Source organism: Buceros rhinoceros, unplaced genomic scaffold, assembly GCF_000710305.1.
Source record: "Buceros rhinoceros silvestris isolate BGI_N320 unplaced genomic scaffold, ASM71030v1 scaffold1843, whole genome shotgun sequence".
Lineage (NCBI taxonomy): Eukaryota > Metazoa > Chordata > Aves > Bucerotiformes > Bucerotidae > Buceros > Buceros rhinoceros.
The window spans coordinates 21,182-36,330 of record NW_010405169.1 but is presented as its reverse complement, the minus strand read 5'-3'; the positions used below and the strand labels follow the sequence as shown (position 1 = coordinate 36,330).

Here is a 15,149-nt window from a genome sequence, read left to right as displayed (position 1 = left end):
AATAGCAAATGCTCTGAATTTACCTGTATTTGTATCTTGTTACAGGAGAAGTATCAGAAGGAGCAGGACAAGCTGAAAGAGGAATGGGAAAAAGCCCAGAGAGAAGTTGAAGAGGAGGAGCGTAGATACTACGAGGAGGTATAAGGCTTGAAGAAGGAGGTGGTTTATTTACTTTTTTTGTATTTAAATGAACACACTTACATAAATAAAAAATCCCCATACCTAGATGAATTAATGAAAAGCCTTTTCAAGGCTGAATTCCCAGGAGGATCATTTCTCTTAAACACTACTGTGGGCGCTGGGAAAAATACTTAAATATTTATACAGGTATCCTCAGAACCTCCACATGTGTGGAGGTGTCTAATTGGTGTGGAGGTGTCTAATTGCTGTGCAAGTCTGGGTGAGTCAGTATGGTTTGTCTGGGCACACTCAGACTTCGCTCCAGCTGCAGAGCCTTGAGTGTTTTGACATATAGTTGGTGCTTGGACTTGGTGGAACTCCAGTTGAAATTGTCTGCCTTGGGCTTGATCATGGCCTAGTTTAAAAAAAAAAATTAACAGGAAGTGTCCAAAGCCTCCAGTTGTAGAATATTAACAGTATAGAAGATAGTAGTTTTCTTCTGTTTTATGTGGGTCGTTATTGCAGGAAATTGCAGAATATTGTTTTCAGTTTGACTAGTCGTGCATTATCCAAATTGATGTCTTATTGTCAGTGCTTGAGGGCCACACTTGTGATCAGAACAAGGCATTTTTTTTCAACTTCCAGAATAAGTTTCTCGTGAACCAGGTGTAATTTCATATAAAAATATGAAACTTAATAGACTGGTGTTGTGAAAAACAGTGGTGCCAACCCAAGTGGAATATTCTTTCCAGTTTCAGACACGCCATCTCAAAGATGACAATGGTGAAAGGAAAGGGAGCGCAAAACCTTGAAGCAAATTCAAAATTGATGTGTTACCATTGTTCCTGGAACACAGGTCCTTGCCTAGCCATCTAAATATGGCACATATCCAAACTTTATGTTTCTGCTTCTTAAGCTTATAGTTGACATTCTTATTTTTAACCCCCTCTTTCTCCTGATCCTCTTTTTCTAGGAACGCAAGATAATTGAGGATACTGTAGTTCCATTCATTGTTTCTTCAAACTCTGCTGAGCTCCTCTCCTCTTCTTCCTCTACCACTGAAGGAAACAAGACAGTGGTGAGTTTCTCATGGAGTGGCAAGACAACAAAGACTAAACCTTCTGCAGTGCAAAGTTTCATTCTTCACTAAAGGCTAACAAAATCAGGGAAGAGTAAGAGTATTCCCTGGATCCCTTCTGTAACTGGTGATACCTCAGAGTGCTGCAGCTTGTATATTTTTACAACTGAAAAGCCGTGCTCCCAAGGAAACTGCTACCATCCCATTTTGGACTAGAGCAGCAGGTGATACTTTCTCTCTTTCAGGCTGCCTCTCTTCTGTAAGTGCTGCTGTGAAAAAAACAGTCACCTGTTTCCATTTGGTTTAACTTCCTTCTCAAAGCCAACAAAATCTGAAGTGATTTCCCTGTATCCAAACTCTTGAGTGTAAGACAGTGCTTTACACATATCCGAGATGAGACTAAATCCTTCCTCCTTTTCTTTCCCACTTTCCCTCTCAGAAAGCAGCAAAACAGAGATTTTTTTTTTTTTTACTTATGTGGCACAAAATGTTTAACTCCATTCATTTAGCATCTAATTAAATAAGTGTTCACCAGACATCAGAGAATGACACCTCAAGTGAGGTCAGTAGACTAAATGTGGAATTCCCAGACATAATTTTCTCCTGCCTAAGGCACCTACACCCAAAAAGTCATCTGCCTTTTTCCTTTCAACTCCAGGATTAGAAGTACTGTATCATCTGGTAGTTCTCTCACTCTTCCTGCCTCTTAATGCTCATCCCTTTGCAGGGGCATCAGCCATGGCCCATTTTCCACATGTCTGTGTAGCAGTAACTTCCTGCGTGGAGTTGCTTAAGCCACATTCAGGGCAGTGCCTGCACCCAGAAGTGAGAGATCTCGTGCTATGGCTTGCTCAAGCTCCACCAGTCAGCTATGACCCACTCTGGTACCATTTTGGAAGTAGTACTGGTGTTGCCATTTGAGGGTGCCCAGTGCAGCAGAGTGAAGCTGCAAATGTGAAGTAAAGCTTTGCCCCCAGGCAGAGACAATAAGCTGAGGTCCCTCACAAAATCCTCCCTAGTCCAGTGGAAGACTGTCTAGACTCTCAAAGTCATTCAAAGATTTCTGCCAAAAATACGTAGTGGAAAGTCTTGTTTTGTCATCCTGAACATCATCTCATAACTGGTTTGTCCCTAACTTTTTTTTTTATGCTCAGTTTAGTCCAATTAGTTGATTGTTTCAACTGAAGTCTTTTTTAAATCCAAACTTAGTTTTACCAAGGTCACATGTTTCCAATGTATAATATGAGATGTTCTTTATGATAATAAGGTCTGTTAGCACAATATATCTGGGGGTAGCCTGTGCTTTTCCCATACGTGTGCTGATGCTGAATTCAAGAGAAGCTCCGTGTTCCCTCTCCTGCTGTCTTCTAGAACTCAACTGATTCAAACAGCTCTCCAGAGGAAGGCAAACAAAAAGAAGTTGCAAGGCAGAAAAAGCTGCACTGGGAGCAGGACAGTATGCCATCTCTGAAAAGCAAGGAGAGTGAACTCTGGCAAGAAAAGAGGAGGTATGAATCAAGCCTAAGCATTTCTTAGCCCTGTGAAGATTGGTGTTCTGTAGGCTTCTGGGACATTCATATCTGCCCATGATTGATGCTGGAGCATCAGCACGCATTAGGAGTAATATATCCTGATCAATATTCTCTTGTGGCGGGCTTGCACGTGTATGTGCGGTACTAGTTGTGCGTATCAGAAGGCTGGCCTTTTCAGAGCATGGCCTTGCCAGGAGGCTGTCACATCAGCCGGAGCAGAGCTTAGATAGCTCAGATGTATATCACTGCACTGTGTCTTGTGTACAAGCTTCGCAAGCCCTTTAGAGGAATAAAGGAGCAGCAGCTGGTTTTGCTCAGAATCAGTGTGAGATTGCCTGGCTATCTCAGAAGTCCCATACCTGAACTTGCCGGGTGGTGTTCCAAGTCCTGGTCTTTGCCCAACTGTTAATAACAGCTTTCACAAAGGCGAGAAGCATCTGATGATGCTGAACACTCTATAGGGAACACTGAGAAAAGCTGTTTCTCCATAAATTTTCCATAAATCCAGACTAATCTTTAGCACCTGTAAGTGGCAGTGTCTGAGGTAAGCAGGAAGACTTGGCCTATTTGGAAGCAAACTTGTTAATTCATTACAGTTATCCTTGTTTCTTTGTCCTTGCTGACACAATAACAAAAATCTTTTTGCAGTAAAGTGAACTGATATTCAGAAGTTTGATTTTGGCATTATATTCTAGGTGGAATTTTTCTCCCGGCTTTATTTATACAATGTGACTTATTTTTATTGGCAGTGGAAATAAAGTGCTCTCAGGACACCCAGAGATGGGTATCTTGAAAGGAGGTGAACAGGAACACCAGGTGCCGGCGATGGAACGCAGCTCGCCTGCCAGGCTGAATCTGCCATTGACTCAGGGTGAGCGTCAAGACTCTTCATACACGTGTGTGCTTTTCCAGATAGAAATCTTGCAGAAATCTAACTCAATGAATTTTGGAAAGTGACAGAACACGTGTATTTTAAATCTGATTGTCTCAGACTCAGAAGTTGTTTTTTGTTAGCAAAGATAAATATGTTAAGGTGAAATTTAAAATCTTCTTGTTTTCATCAGACTTGAGCATTTCAGCTGCAGGTAGGAATCTCGTTTATAGGCCTCACAGTAGTAGTTAAACACAGCTATCTTCCATCTTTTACATAATCTTACATATAGGATTTGTCTTGATACAGAGAGCATATTTCCAACACTTATTTTGTGTTTTGGTAGGTAGATTCTTTATGTACATTTCAGTCCAATAAAAATCACTACCTGTGATGTGTAACAAGCCAAGCCTAAAGTGACTCGTGTCTCAATTTTGTCTTTAGAAATTTCGGTTGACATTTAAAATTAATAGATTTTTTTAAGCTCCCATAAATATTGATGGATTTTTTAATAAAAGAATATCCCCAAAGCGTTGCTGTCAATGGGGTCACCCTAAAAAAGGGCAAAATCACTAATTTAGCATCATGATCTAATGCAAATGAACAGTGGAAAGTAAATAAGTAGGACGAAAGACAGAAAACAAATGTAGATTTTTGAAATTGAGGTTTTAGATTTTTGTTTTCAGTCTGGCATAAAAATTGATGATTCTGAAAAATGGAACATCTATGGATAGAAAAGGTTTCAGTGTTATTGTTCCAAATGCAAATTCAGTTTATTACATTTAGCAGGTTTGCTTTCCCTGTCTTGATTTCATTTTATTCTTAGTGCTTTGATAGAAGTTGCTCAAATAAAGAAAGCAGAAGATATTGGGCAGCAATCCATCCTTGTGGGTTTGTAGTAGTGAGTAAACGAACTTCGGAGGTTTGATAGTGTTTAACTACTTCTGCTACTGAGGGCTTTTCTAGGTTCTCTTCACAACTTGGTTCTCTGCAAGTATTCTGACAGCTTGTTTCTTGCCCCTTAAAGCACCACAACCTTGTTCTCTCCTTAATTCCTTAAATAGTCAGGACTAGGATTTTATTGTCTTGATATCAAAAATATCTTGATATCAAAAAATAGGTAACAGGCCTTTCATAGGCCCTAATAAAGTTTTTCTTCTCTGGATCAGCTGGTTGGTGCATGGCAGGGTAAGGATCCTCCCCGGCCTTTGAGCCAAAAACTGGAAGTATCTGTCTCAAAGATGGGATGGTTGGCTGCCTGGGCATCACAGGGATCATTGCATATTGCTGGAGGCTGTTATTGTCACTCAGCCTTGTGCAACCATCTGAAATGCAGAAGGAAATTACAAGGGAATTACTGCGTATGAGTAGGCTTATGACTACACCGTCTTCCTCTTAATTCTTGCTATTGAGAATTTTGGATCCCCAGGTACCACAGGAAGTTTCAGTCTCTCTGGTGCTTGCTTTCTTATGACAGAAATACTTTATTTTCCCAAGCGCTCTTCATGGATGGCTATTTGACCTCACCCTTCCCCCCTTCAGAAACTGAGATTCAGCAGCAGGGTGGGTCATGTGTATGTGAAGGTAATGCAGCGGAACATAGTACCATAGAGGACTTCTGGTGTAGCAGACCTTGTCTCTGTCTTTGCGAAAGGGTTTCTGAGAACTTATTTTGAAGTAAAAGTTCATCTCTTGTCGTCTCTGTGGTGTGTCCACAAGCTACACTGGTCTGTAAGTACTGATGAAAGCATTTTGTCTCAAGCATTGAGATTTCCCCACGTCCCGTTGTAGATATCTCCTGGAACCAGCAATTGCTGACAAAGCAGTCCCCACATCATACAGACGACATTCGGCAGAGACCATTCCTGGGCCAAAGTGCAGGGCAGCAGCTGAGTTCTGCAGGGGAAACAAGAAGGTGAGAATGTAAAATAAAGGTTATTTTAGAGATTGAGAAGTCCTCCTCACTCTGTTCTACCTTATATTTCTACTCAGCGTTCTTTATCAGTTAAGTTTCATGGGTAGTCCTGAGGTGTGAAGATGCCTTTGATGCCTGGCGTTCCCACCAAGACTGTTAACATTTATCCACTGCATTTCTCACTACAGGTACCCCAGTAACTAGTTCAATGAGGGAGCACACCCCTTGCTTGCCAATCTCTGTCTTCTTTCTCTTTAGCTCTTTTAAACACTCAGCTGCATTGTTCATGTTCATGTGCTTCGTTTGTTTTAAGTGCCTGAGACAAACGTTTATAGCTGGTAAGTGGCTAAATACCAGGGTATGAATGTCAGATGGAGTCTGCCTCTTTGAAGTTAGTATCCAGCAGCTTCATTTTACAGCTTCCAAACACACATTGAGTGCTACTTTCTAGTTCTTTAAGGATTGTAGCTTTTGAAAGAAGATACTAGAGATTAGTATTTTCTTTCTGCTGTAAATTTTGGTGAGGTTGTTTTCTTGCCTGATGTTTTGCCTTATGTTTTTGAGTGAGTGATGCTAAAAGGTAATGCCAGTTATTTCAATGAACAAGGGATCTGCTTGCCTAATATTTGCAAAAAGTGTATCTATGTAGTGAAAAAGGAACATCTTTTTGTATTTGCATATATACAAACTCAGTCTCCTGCAAAATGAGTTAAGTCTGTGAAGCTTGTATCCGTTGAAAACTAACGTAGACTCACAACAAACTTCTCACGTGTGTTTGAGAAAATTGTTACTTAACCTGTAATCAGCTTTAAGCAGTGAGAGGACGGATCAATCCTGTGATTTCTGATAATAAAAGATATGCATGGGTTTTCTCACCAAATTCTTGCAGGATAGAATGGATGCAAATAGTAATGAACCGCCTTTCAGTGTCAGTAGCTTCCTTTTTACTGAGTAAAGGGCACAGACCCTCCATCAACAACCCTACATCTGCTGTACCAGGTGCTTCTGAGGACATCCCCTGGCCAGCAGACTGCAAGTTGATATGCCTTGGCTTAACTCTCCACCTTCATCATGGTGGGAGTTACATTGGGTTGATAGTTGGGTAGGAGTCTGCACATGGCTTGTGAGTTATCTAATTGAGCAGACCAAAACTCAGAATGTATCAAAATGGCAATGGATAGCAAATTTAAACCTTTTTTTCCTTAGATAAAATCTTTAGAGCTGAGAATCCTGAAATCCACCAGCTGGAATTCCTCTGTACAAAACCTGGTTTTAATCATTCTTCAGATGTAGTAATGCATCTTCTTTCCTGTATTTTAGGGCAGGCTATTATGAGAATTTGCGATCTGGGCCATCATCTCCTTGCTCTCCTGCTGCTCCAAGTCAGTCACCCAACAGGTACAAAAGGTCAATAAGGAATTTTGTAGACTGAATACATCTTGTAGTCACTGCTGAACTGCCGCACTGTAAATCCACATTAGTATTATGTGGATGCACTATTAATTCTTCTAAACACTGCAATTCCTAACCGTCCGTGGAATAAATATGTAGCTCCCTCTTCCGTATTTCTTGCCTACTTCAGCAGTATTGTTATGCTTTCAAATAACACAGTTCAGAAAGCAGCTATAGGACTCTGCTTGATCATTGAAATTTCAATGAAATTGAAATGGGATAACATAAGCCCCAGTCAAAGTAAGCAGTTAAGCGTGAGTACAGAGCATTTAAGCCAAAGGATGTTGTCTTCACTGTGAATAGTCACGTGCTCAGGAGTGAGGTATGTTGTAGACATTGTCACATTTCAACACTTGCTGATTTAAAAATAAATCCTTCCCTTAATCTCCAAACTTGAAATGCATTTTGCTTTTTGCAGTGTTTTTAATTTTCCAGCATTCGTGCTAATCTCCTACAGGCTTGATTCTCTCAAGCAATGAGATGTGCAGCTTTCAGTGAGATATGTGTACTGACTCTAAATAAATGTTAACTGTGGCCTGATTGAATCACTGATAATTTGGGTGTATTAAAGTCAGTTGGCTTATTAAATAGGGTAAAGTAAGAAAACACAGAAAGCTTTTGTTCTATTTAAGTAACTTTTTTTTATGTTTCAAAGCAAAGCCTTCCTTCTGATGCCACTTGGATTGATGTGAAACTACTGGGAATTTTTTATGTGAACAAATTCTGTTTTTTTCTAACTATAGATGTGGTTTTGGTGGGATTGTAGATTGTTTCTTGTTACATGTAGCTAGTTGTGATAGCTGCTTCTTTTTCTTAGCAGCTATATTCTGATCCGAGACTGCTTTCCATAATCTTTTCCTGAAATAAATATTAGTTTTGGAAACAATAGATAGAATGTAATTCACTGTTCCACTAAAACATTAGAAAACTTCCCTAAAAAAAAATCCAAAAGCGCTTGATCCTTTGATCCAGCACTTTAACTTGTACTTACAGTAACTCTGATAGTGAAGAAGATAAAACAAGAATAATGCAGAGATGTGAACAGAAGGCTTAAGGTTTTAGGGGAAGAGAAGAAATTAGGAAAGTTCTTCTAAAAAGAATAATAAGAATAAAGCAACAGAACAGTGATGTGCCTGTGCTGTCTGTGTATGTGGTGGGATAAAGAGTGATGGGCTCAGGAGTGACACAGATTAGATGGAAGCAGGGAGAGTTTTCTGGTTGTGATGAGTCTTTCTGCTGCTTCTGTCTCTTTTTTTTTTTTTTTCCCCCTCCAAAGTGGCTTTTTTATCATGATGTAGTCCAGATCTATCTCTGTTGGTGGCTTACTGTATTGTTGCACAAAAAACATAAAGCAAGATATTGTCAACTTTCTTATCTGTGTATGATTTCATCAAACCATCTTTTCAAAACTCGTGCAGTATCCCAAAGTTCCTCTCCTGGTTTCAGCCCTGGCTGAAAAAAACATGAATGACACATAATGACAAGGGATCCCTTTTGGTCTCAGGTTCATCTCAGTAGACAAACATCAGTTCTGTCATGCTGGCAGACAGGCAGGAGGGGGAGAGCATGAAACACACAGCAGTGTGCACCTGCTCTGCTATTAAAACCATTATGGAAAAGGATACCACTAATTCCTGGGGCCCTGATCTCTCACCCAGCTGTCATCAAACAGCTGATTTACTAAAAAGGTCTAGACAAGATTGAAGCTTAAGGAGAGAGTTGAAGTGTTTTTGCATTGCAGATGGAGATCTGATTTCATCTTTGCTCTTAACTAGTTGTAATACTAACAGGCGTGTAGCGGCAGCAGCACAGACAAAAATTAGTTAGCAAGTGCCTGATGCCTGGTCTGTGCTATTGCAGTTACACTGTTGCTATTGACTTCGCTTCTTTGGGTGTAAGCAGCATCCTTTCCTTCTGACTTGCAGTAAGCAAACCCATTTGCAAACAAACTGGAAAATTTCCAGGCTGAGAGTCTGACTCAGGTAGTTTGTATGTATATCTGCTTTGATCACTGTGGCATTGACTAGGTCTAGGTAATCCACAGTCATGGTTCCCTGCCATGCAGGCTTCTGTTAAGAGTCTTACGTCTCCCTTGATCTAGCACAGCAGTCTGGCAGGGAAATGGGTCTGAGCTGCTGTGCATGCAAGCATTTTAAGTCCTCTGCTTGCTTGTTTGCAGGCTGATTGAGCAACATGGCTGAAGGGTCAACGTGCATTGATGTGAAAACCCCCAATGCTCCTTCCTCCCATCCTGTCCCTCTCGTAAACCTGTGTAAACACCTGGTTATGTTTTAGCATCACTTGATGTTCTGTTCTCTTAAAGTTGTGTTTGGTCCCCTAGGTCTGTCAGCGGAAAGAAGCTTTGTTCTACCTGTGGGCTTCCTCTGGGGAAAGGAGCTGCCATGATTATTGAAACGCTTGGTCTTTATTTCCATATTCAGTGCTTCAGGGTATGTCTCTTACTTTATTAAGAAAAATCTGAAGTCATGCATAGTTCTAGGAGAGAGGGCTGTAGATGTGGAACTGAAAGTGAAAGGTCCAAGGGATTTGCATGTTTGTTATGTATGTTTGTTTATTTGCTTGTTTGTAGAGACATGGGAGTAATACAGCTATGTTATTTTGCTGTCAGACGTGTTAACTGGGCTAAAACCTGTGATTTAGCAAACAAACATAGCTTCTCACCTGCAGAGGGAAGCATCACATTATTTCTCTATTGTATCCATTGTTTTTTACTTTCATTACCTTGTGGATTGGTTGTTGTGGTTTTTTGGGTTTTGGGGGGTTTTTTGGTTTTGTTTTGGTTTTGGGTTTTTTTGTTTTTGTTTTTGTTTTGTTTTTTTTTTTCAAAAACCTGGTCAGTCCTAAAGCCATGTTTTATCTGCCCCATGGCTGGAAAATTTTGACTGTGAAATATATTTTGGCTTTCACGAGGGTTCTCAACAGAAATACTTCCTGACTGTTCTAGAGTGTTTCAGTTGGAAATGACTCCAGATAGTGTTTTATAGAGAACTCAGGAATTGTCCATTTCCATGATCTCTGGCCCAGTTAGTATTACACATTCAAGAAGTCATTTTTAGTTTTTAGACCTTTACACAAACTAAACCTCTGGCCTCTCTAAGCTTTGTCCGTCACAAATGGACTGGCTCCAGAATGGCAATGTTAAAATCAGACGTCTCTTAAAATTGCTTTTGTGTAAGTGGAAATCCAGTCCTAAATACTGTTGGCTCCAAAAAAACCTTTCACTGATTTGTGTGCTCCCCGGGAGTCTGGGCTGGCTTCTGGGGGCATATTTTTTCTCACTCTTCTAAGAACTGTTGAAACAAAAGTCAAAACTTGGGAAGAGTTGTGACAGGTAGTAGAGGATGGTCTCTTTTACTTTCTGTGTTCTTCAATTAACAGTGTGGCATTTGCAAGGGACAGCTGGGAGACACAGCAAGTGGGACAGATGTCAGGATTAGAAATGGTCTTCTTAACTGCAACGATTGCTATATCCGATCCAGAAGTAAGTACCAAATCCTGTCCGAAGGACAGTGAACTCTTAACAACAAAGTTGCCATGATGTTAACTGATGGATTTGTCTCCTCCTGGCTTTGCCACTCAGGCATAGCTTCACCGTGGGGAGGGAAACCTTCCCACGCCATTTTAATCATCCTCTTATATCAAAAGCCCATTGTATTTAAAAGCCCATTAAATCTTGCCCAGAGGAACTCTGCCTAGCAATATTAGACTTCAAGGATGTTTCTGTGCATAAGTATAAACTCCGACACTGTGCACCCATATTGCAGATCCTGCTTGGATCTGTCACATCACTTGAGACGATGTAGGTACTTGTGCTAGGTCTAGGACCCTGGACCTTGTTTGGAGAATTTCCCATTTTTTTTATGTCTCCAGACTTCTCTTTGTGGACAAAATGGTCATGTAAAGTATGAGGAACATTCTGTAACTCATAAGGAATCCTTGTGGTGGTATCGCCAGACATGTGCCAAAGTGTTGCTTGCTTCAAATTTTGAAGAATGAGCCAAACAGTTGCATATCCAGAAAAAACTTGGTGCATTTTTCTGCCTTAGAGCAGGTCACCTGAATGTCCGTCCTAGTTCTGGATTTCTATGACTGATACCGAATTTCTAGAGCATTTAAACTTCACCTCGATGTCACCAGTGATATGAGATGGGCAGTGTTCATGCTGGCTTCTACCTTGTGTAAAACAGTAACATGCAAGAAAAAAAACATGGGAGTAATCATTGTATTCCTGTAACATGTTGCTGTTTAGTATATTCACTGTCTGCACTTCTGACTGATAAAGGGAGATGTAGAGCTCTTTTCGCTTACTATTTGCCTTCTCTCTCAAAAGCAGTGGCAGTAGAAATCCAGGAGCAGGAAAAGTACCCACCTAGCTTCGCCAGCAGAGGAATAGATACTTTTCTTCAGTTTCAGGAGAGAGATATTTCCTCATCAGCAGAGCTAGAGGGTGCTGTTGTATAACCATTTGTTTGGTGATTTTCTTTTAAATTTTGCTAAGAAATGCTGGCAATGTTTTTATTATTATTAATTTAACCTAATACATTTAGAAGTAGATTTTCTCGTTCAGGCTTGGTATTATAAACCTTCCTCATGTGGATGAGTTCCTGACCCTTAAAATGCACATGTGCACATCCATCTTTACACAAAAAAAGAGAGAAAGGTTGATAACAGTAATATTTTCCTTTTATTCTTAATACTTCTTGCTTAAATAAAAACTGCAGTCCCTTACGGATAGATGAAGGCTCAAATAAATTATTTATCAGCTTATATGCTGTAGGAATCGCCCCCTCCATCATCATTTCTGCAGCAGTGGTACTAGAAAATGCAGCACAGAGCTGTTTACAGCGTTTCGTGCAGGAAGGTTTTGCATTTTTACATGCTTAGCACAACAGTAACCAGGCCCATGACAGAGGGAATAGGTTTTGAGGAAATGTATGGTTCCTGAAGAAGAATAATGGCAAGGATTTGGGTTTTTTCCTACAAATAGACTCTTCCTGTTGTGTTCACTCCTTGTGCACAATATCTCAATATATGAGCTAACTGAATGTAAGTTACGCTGTCAAGAGTGACAGTTTCAAAGGGACTGGTTTTGGTAGCACTGCAAATGTTGTTAGTTGCTTATTTTTAACTAGAGTTTGATGGACTCCACATCTGAAATGAAGAACAAACTGGTGCAATGTTAGTGTCTTGCCTTTCAGTTCTGGAAAGTCTGATACTAAATAAACAAAAAATTAGTTGCTTGATTGTACAGCTCATGCCCCCACGGCTGTGTCTGAAAACCCATGCAACAGTGCTCACAACTGATGGTCTCTGACCAACCCAGAATTAATCAGCATTGTTTTGAGATGCTTATGGACATCTCAGTGAAGTACTTTGGCTGCCAGAAGCTTATTTGAAACTGTGGTTTATTACCAAAATTATCAAAAATCTCAAGAAGGAAAAGAATTACAGATTATGTAGTGGTCCAGGCTCCAAAATATTTCTCTTTTTCAAATAGAACTGGGTGGGCTTTTATTGGTAGTTTATTTCTTTACAGCAAAACCTCACAAAGAAGGGAACAAGGTATTCAGTGTCAAACATGTGGAGTAGTTACAGGTTTGTGAGTGTCGAACTTGAAGGAAAGACATAAATTTGTGAGATTCCCTGTATGGCCAAATAACGCAAGGGCTCTGTAACCAAGTATCAGAAACCAGGCACAGCTGAAGAGGACTCATCAGTCCTTTGCTTTACTATTTTGCCACTGCAGAGCCTAAAAGTGAATATACCCACAAGAACTTTGGGAATAAAATAAAATAATGCAGAACACATTAATCCACGTGGCATGGAAAATGTATTTCCTCTGGAGTTGTGCTGAATCCTTTGCAGTTATTAGTGCCCCAACTTTGCAGGAGGAAGGAGAAGCAGGGCACAAATTATATGCATTTCCAGATGTGGGTTTTTTTGAATTATAGAGATCATATGATGAAATGCCTATGTATGTTTGTTCAGATTTGTCAACTAATGACTGGTTTTGGTTTTGGTTTACCCAGCTGCTGGACAGCCAACTACATTGTGACATGACTTTCAGTCCTAATAACTTTCAAGAAGGAACTCTCTTCTCATATGTATCGGCTGCCTCCAGACAATCACTTGTAAGAGCTTGAATCCATGGACATCAAGGCTCTCATCTCATTTTGAAAAACTCATAAAAACGCTGGACCTGCTCCTTTAAAATGCAATACATTGTTTTTTCCCTTTATTGAGAAATTTGCAAAATATGTATGACCATGTTTGAGAAGGCAAAGCCTAAGTACTATAAAAAATCCCTCCGTTCTGGTATGCTTATGATTTTCAGTCTGTAACCTTGTTCTTTTGAAAGTAATAAGAAAATAAACATGCAATAAAGCTGGTTTGTTTTAATATTTCTAGGAATTAAAAAGTTCAAGTTTACAGAACCTTTATAGAATATGCCAACTTGAGCTGAGAAGTAATTTTAAGATAGTATCTAATCAGTGCATTTGAAAAACTAAACATTACAGCACGACTTCTCTGTTATAACTGAAGCTATACTTTTTTTTATACAGAGACTAGTTTGATAATACATCCTGTAATTCTGAAGCATTTTGTGTTTATATTACCTTCAGTGGAGGGTAGGAGTTATAAATTATTGCACCTTTAGTGATAGGATTTTTTTGTTTGCGTACCTCAAGTAATGTTCGTGACTATAGCTTAATATTCTCTCAAATAAAGATTTCTTCATTAAACCTAAAGACTGTATACCGTTAACGATGGCAAAATTCCCATTAGGAGCAATCCCTCTTACTAACTGCCCATGTTGTTACTAAACTTGGTGAAAGGTGGTATGGGAGAGAGGCGAACGAGTGGGCGGAACAGCTGCGAATGAGTCTCCAAACTGCGGTTTGATGCTATGGTGAAGTTTTTATTTTTGGCGTGTAACTTTGCGCATTGATGGTCTGAGTTGGTTTGAGATCTGCTCGTCCACTTGCAAACATTACGGTTGGTTGCAGTCTCATCCAGAGGAACACGTGTGGTTCGGGTGCCCTCCAGAGCACGGAGTTAAACAGCCTTGAGCCTGTGATCCTGCATACACTACCCCCATGAAGTCAGGAAAACCCAGGAATGCAGAAGGCGGGCGGGGAGGAGACTTGCAGCAGTAGGCAAAAAAATTGTGACTTGTCTGTGTTTGGGCCAGTTTTCCGTTGTGCTTTTTGATTAAGCATGTGCTCCTTACTAAAGTGATCCAGCAGTTTGTTGAAACAGTGGTCAGCGCTGTGTCACTTTACAACACATGAGCAAGCTTAGCCGATGTGTTGAATTGTAAAATATTCTAGTACTTTTTGGTAAACAGTTAGTGGAAATAATCCCATTTTAGCAGTTCACAATGCAACTGAAAATGGAGGGGGGAATCATCTACTTACTCTGCCTTAAAACCATGATAAAATTAAATTAATAGAGATTTATTTTATCTATGTGCACAGCTGTTGTCTTTCAATGCAGTGGTAAATGGAAACGAAGTGGTTATTAGGGAAGCAATAATTTTGAGTTCTTCTCTAGCTAGCAACTATTTATTTAAATGCTTGTATGTCGGTTGCATACCCATGCAAAACTGAGTGTCATTGAAATTCCATGTACGATGTTGTCGTTGGAGGACGTTGTGAAAGTTATCTGCTGGAAAGTTAACATGTTACTTCCTTAATACTGTGCCTTAGAAAATGCAGAGCTCTTGCACACAGTCAGCAATGACTTATGGATGCAATAAATCCAAAAAGTTTAAGTCCTTCGTGGACTTCACCTGGAGAGTATTTAAAAAAAAATAAATTAAAAATTAGAAAAATGTTTTGGGAATAAAATTGATGTCCAGTATTTTGATCAACCATCTGCATGTTTTACTGTTAAAGGGTTTTGATAACCAGGATGCTTACTCTTTGCCTGTGATGATCGTAACTTTTTCCCACAAATAATGCGTAACATGGAAATTCAAGAAGAAGATTTTATAACTGACTTTGTACATCTGTATAATTCCATGTGCTGCATCAAGGATATGTGAATATATGGTGTCTGGGCCTAATTTTTAAACGAGACCGTGCATGCTTGCGCATCTGTTTGGTATGAGTCACTACCACTGCTTCACCCTTGTGATAGAGTTTAGATGTGCAAAGC

The 15,149-nt window shown here is 39.9% G+C and overlaps 1 long non-coding RNA gene across 1 annotated transcript; it reads left to right on the top strand.

Annotated features, from left to right (window-relative positions):
- The first annotated feature begins 9,307 nt into the window (after nt 1–9,307).
- LOC104491223 lies at nt 9,308–13,740 on the top strand. The gene is made up of 3 exons (XR_727776.1): nt 9,308–9,418; nt 10,368–10,470; nt 13,019–13,740. It is a non-coding gene; the product is annotated as an uncharacterized LOC104491223 (long non-coding RNA).
- The last annotated feature ends 1,409 nt before the right edge of the window (nt 13,741–15,149 follow it).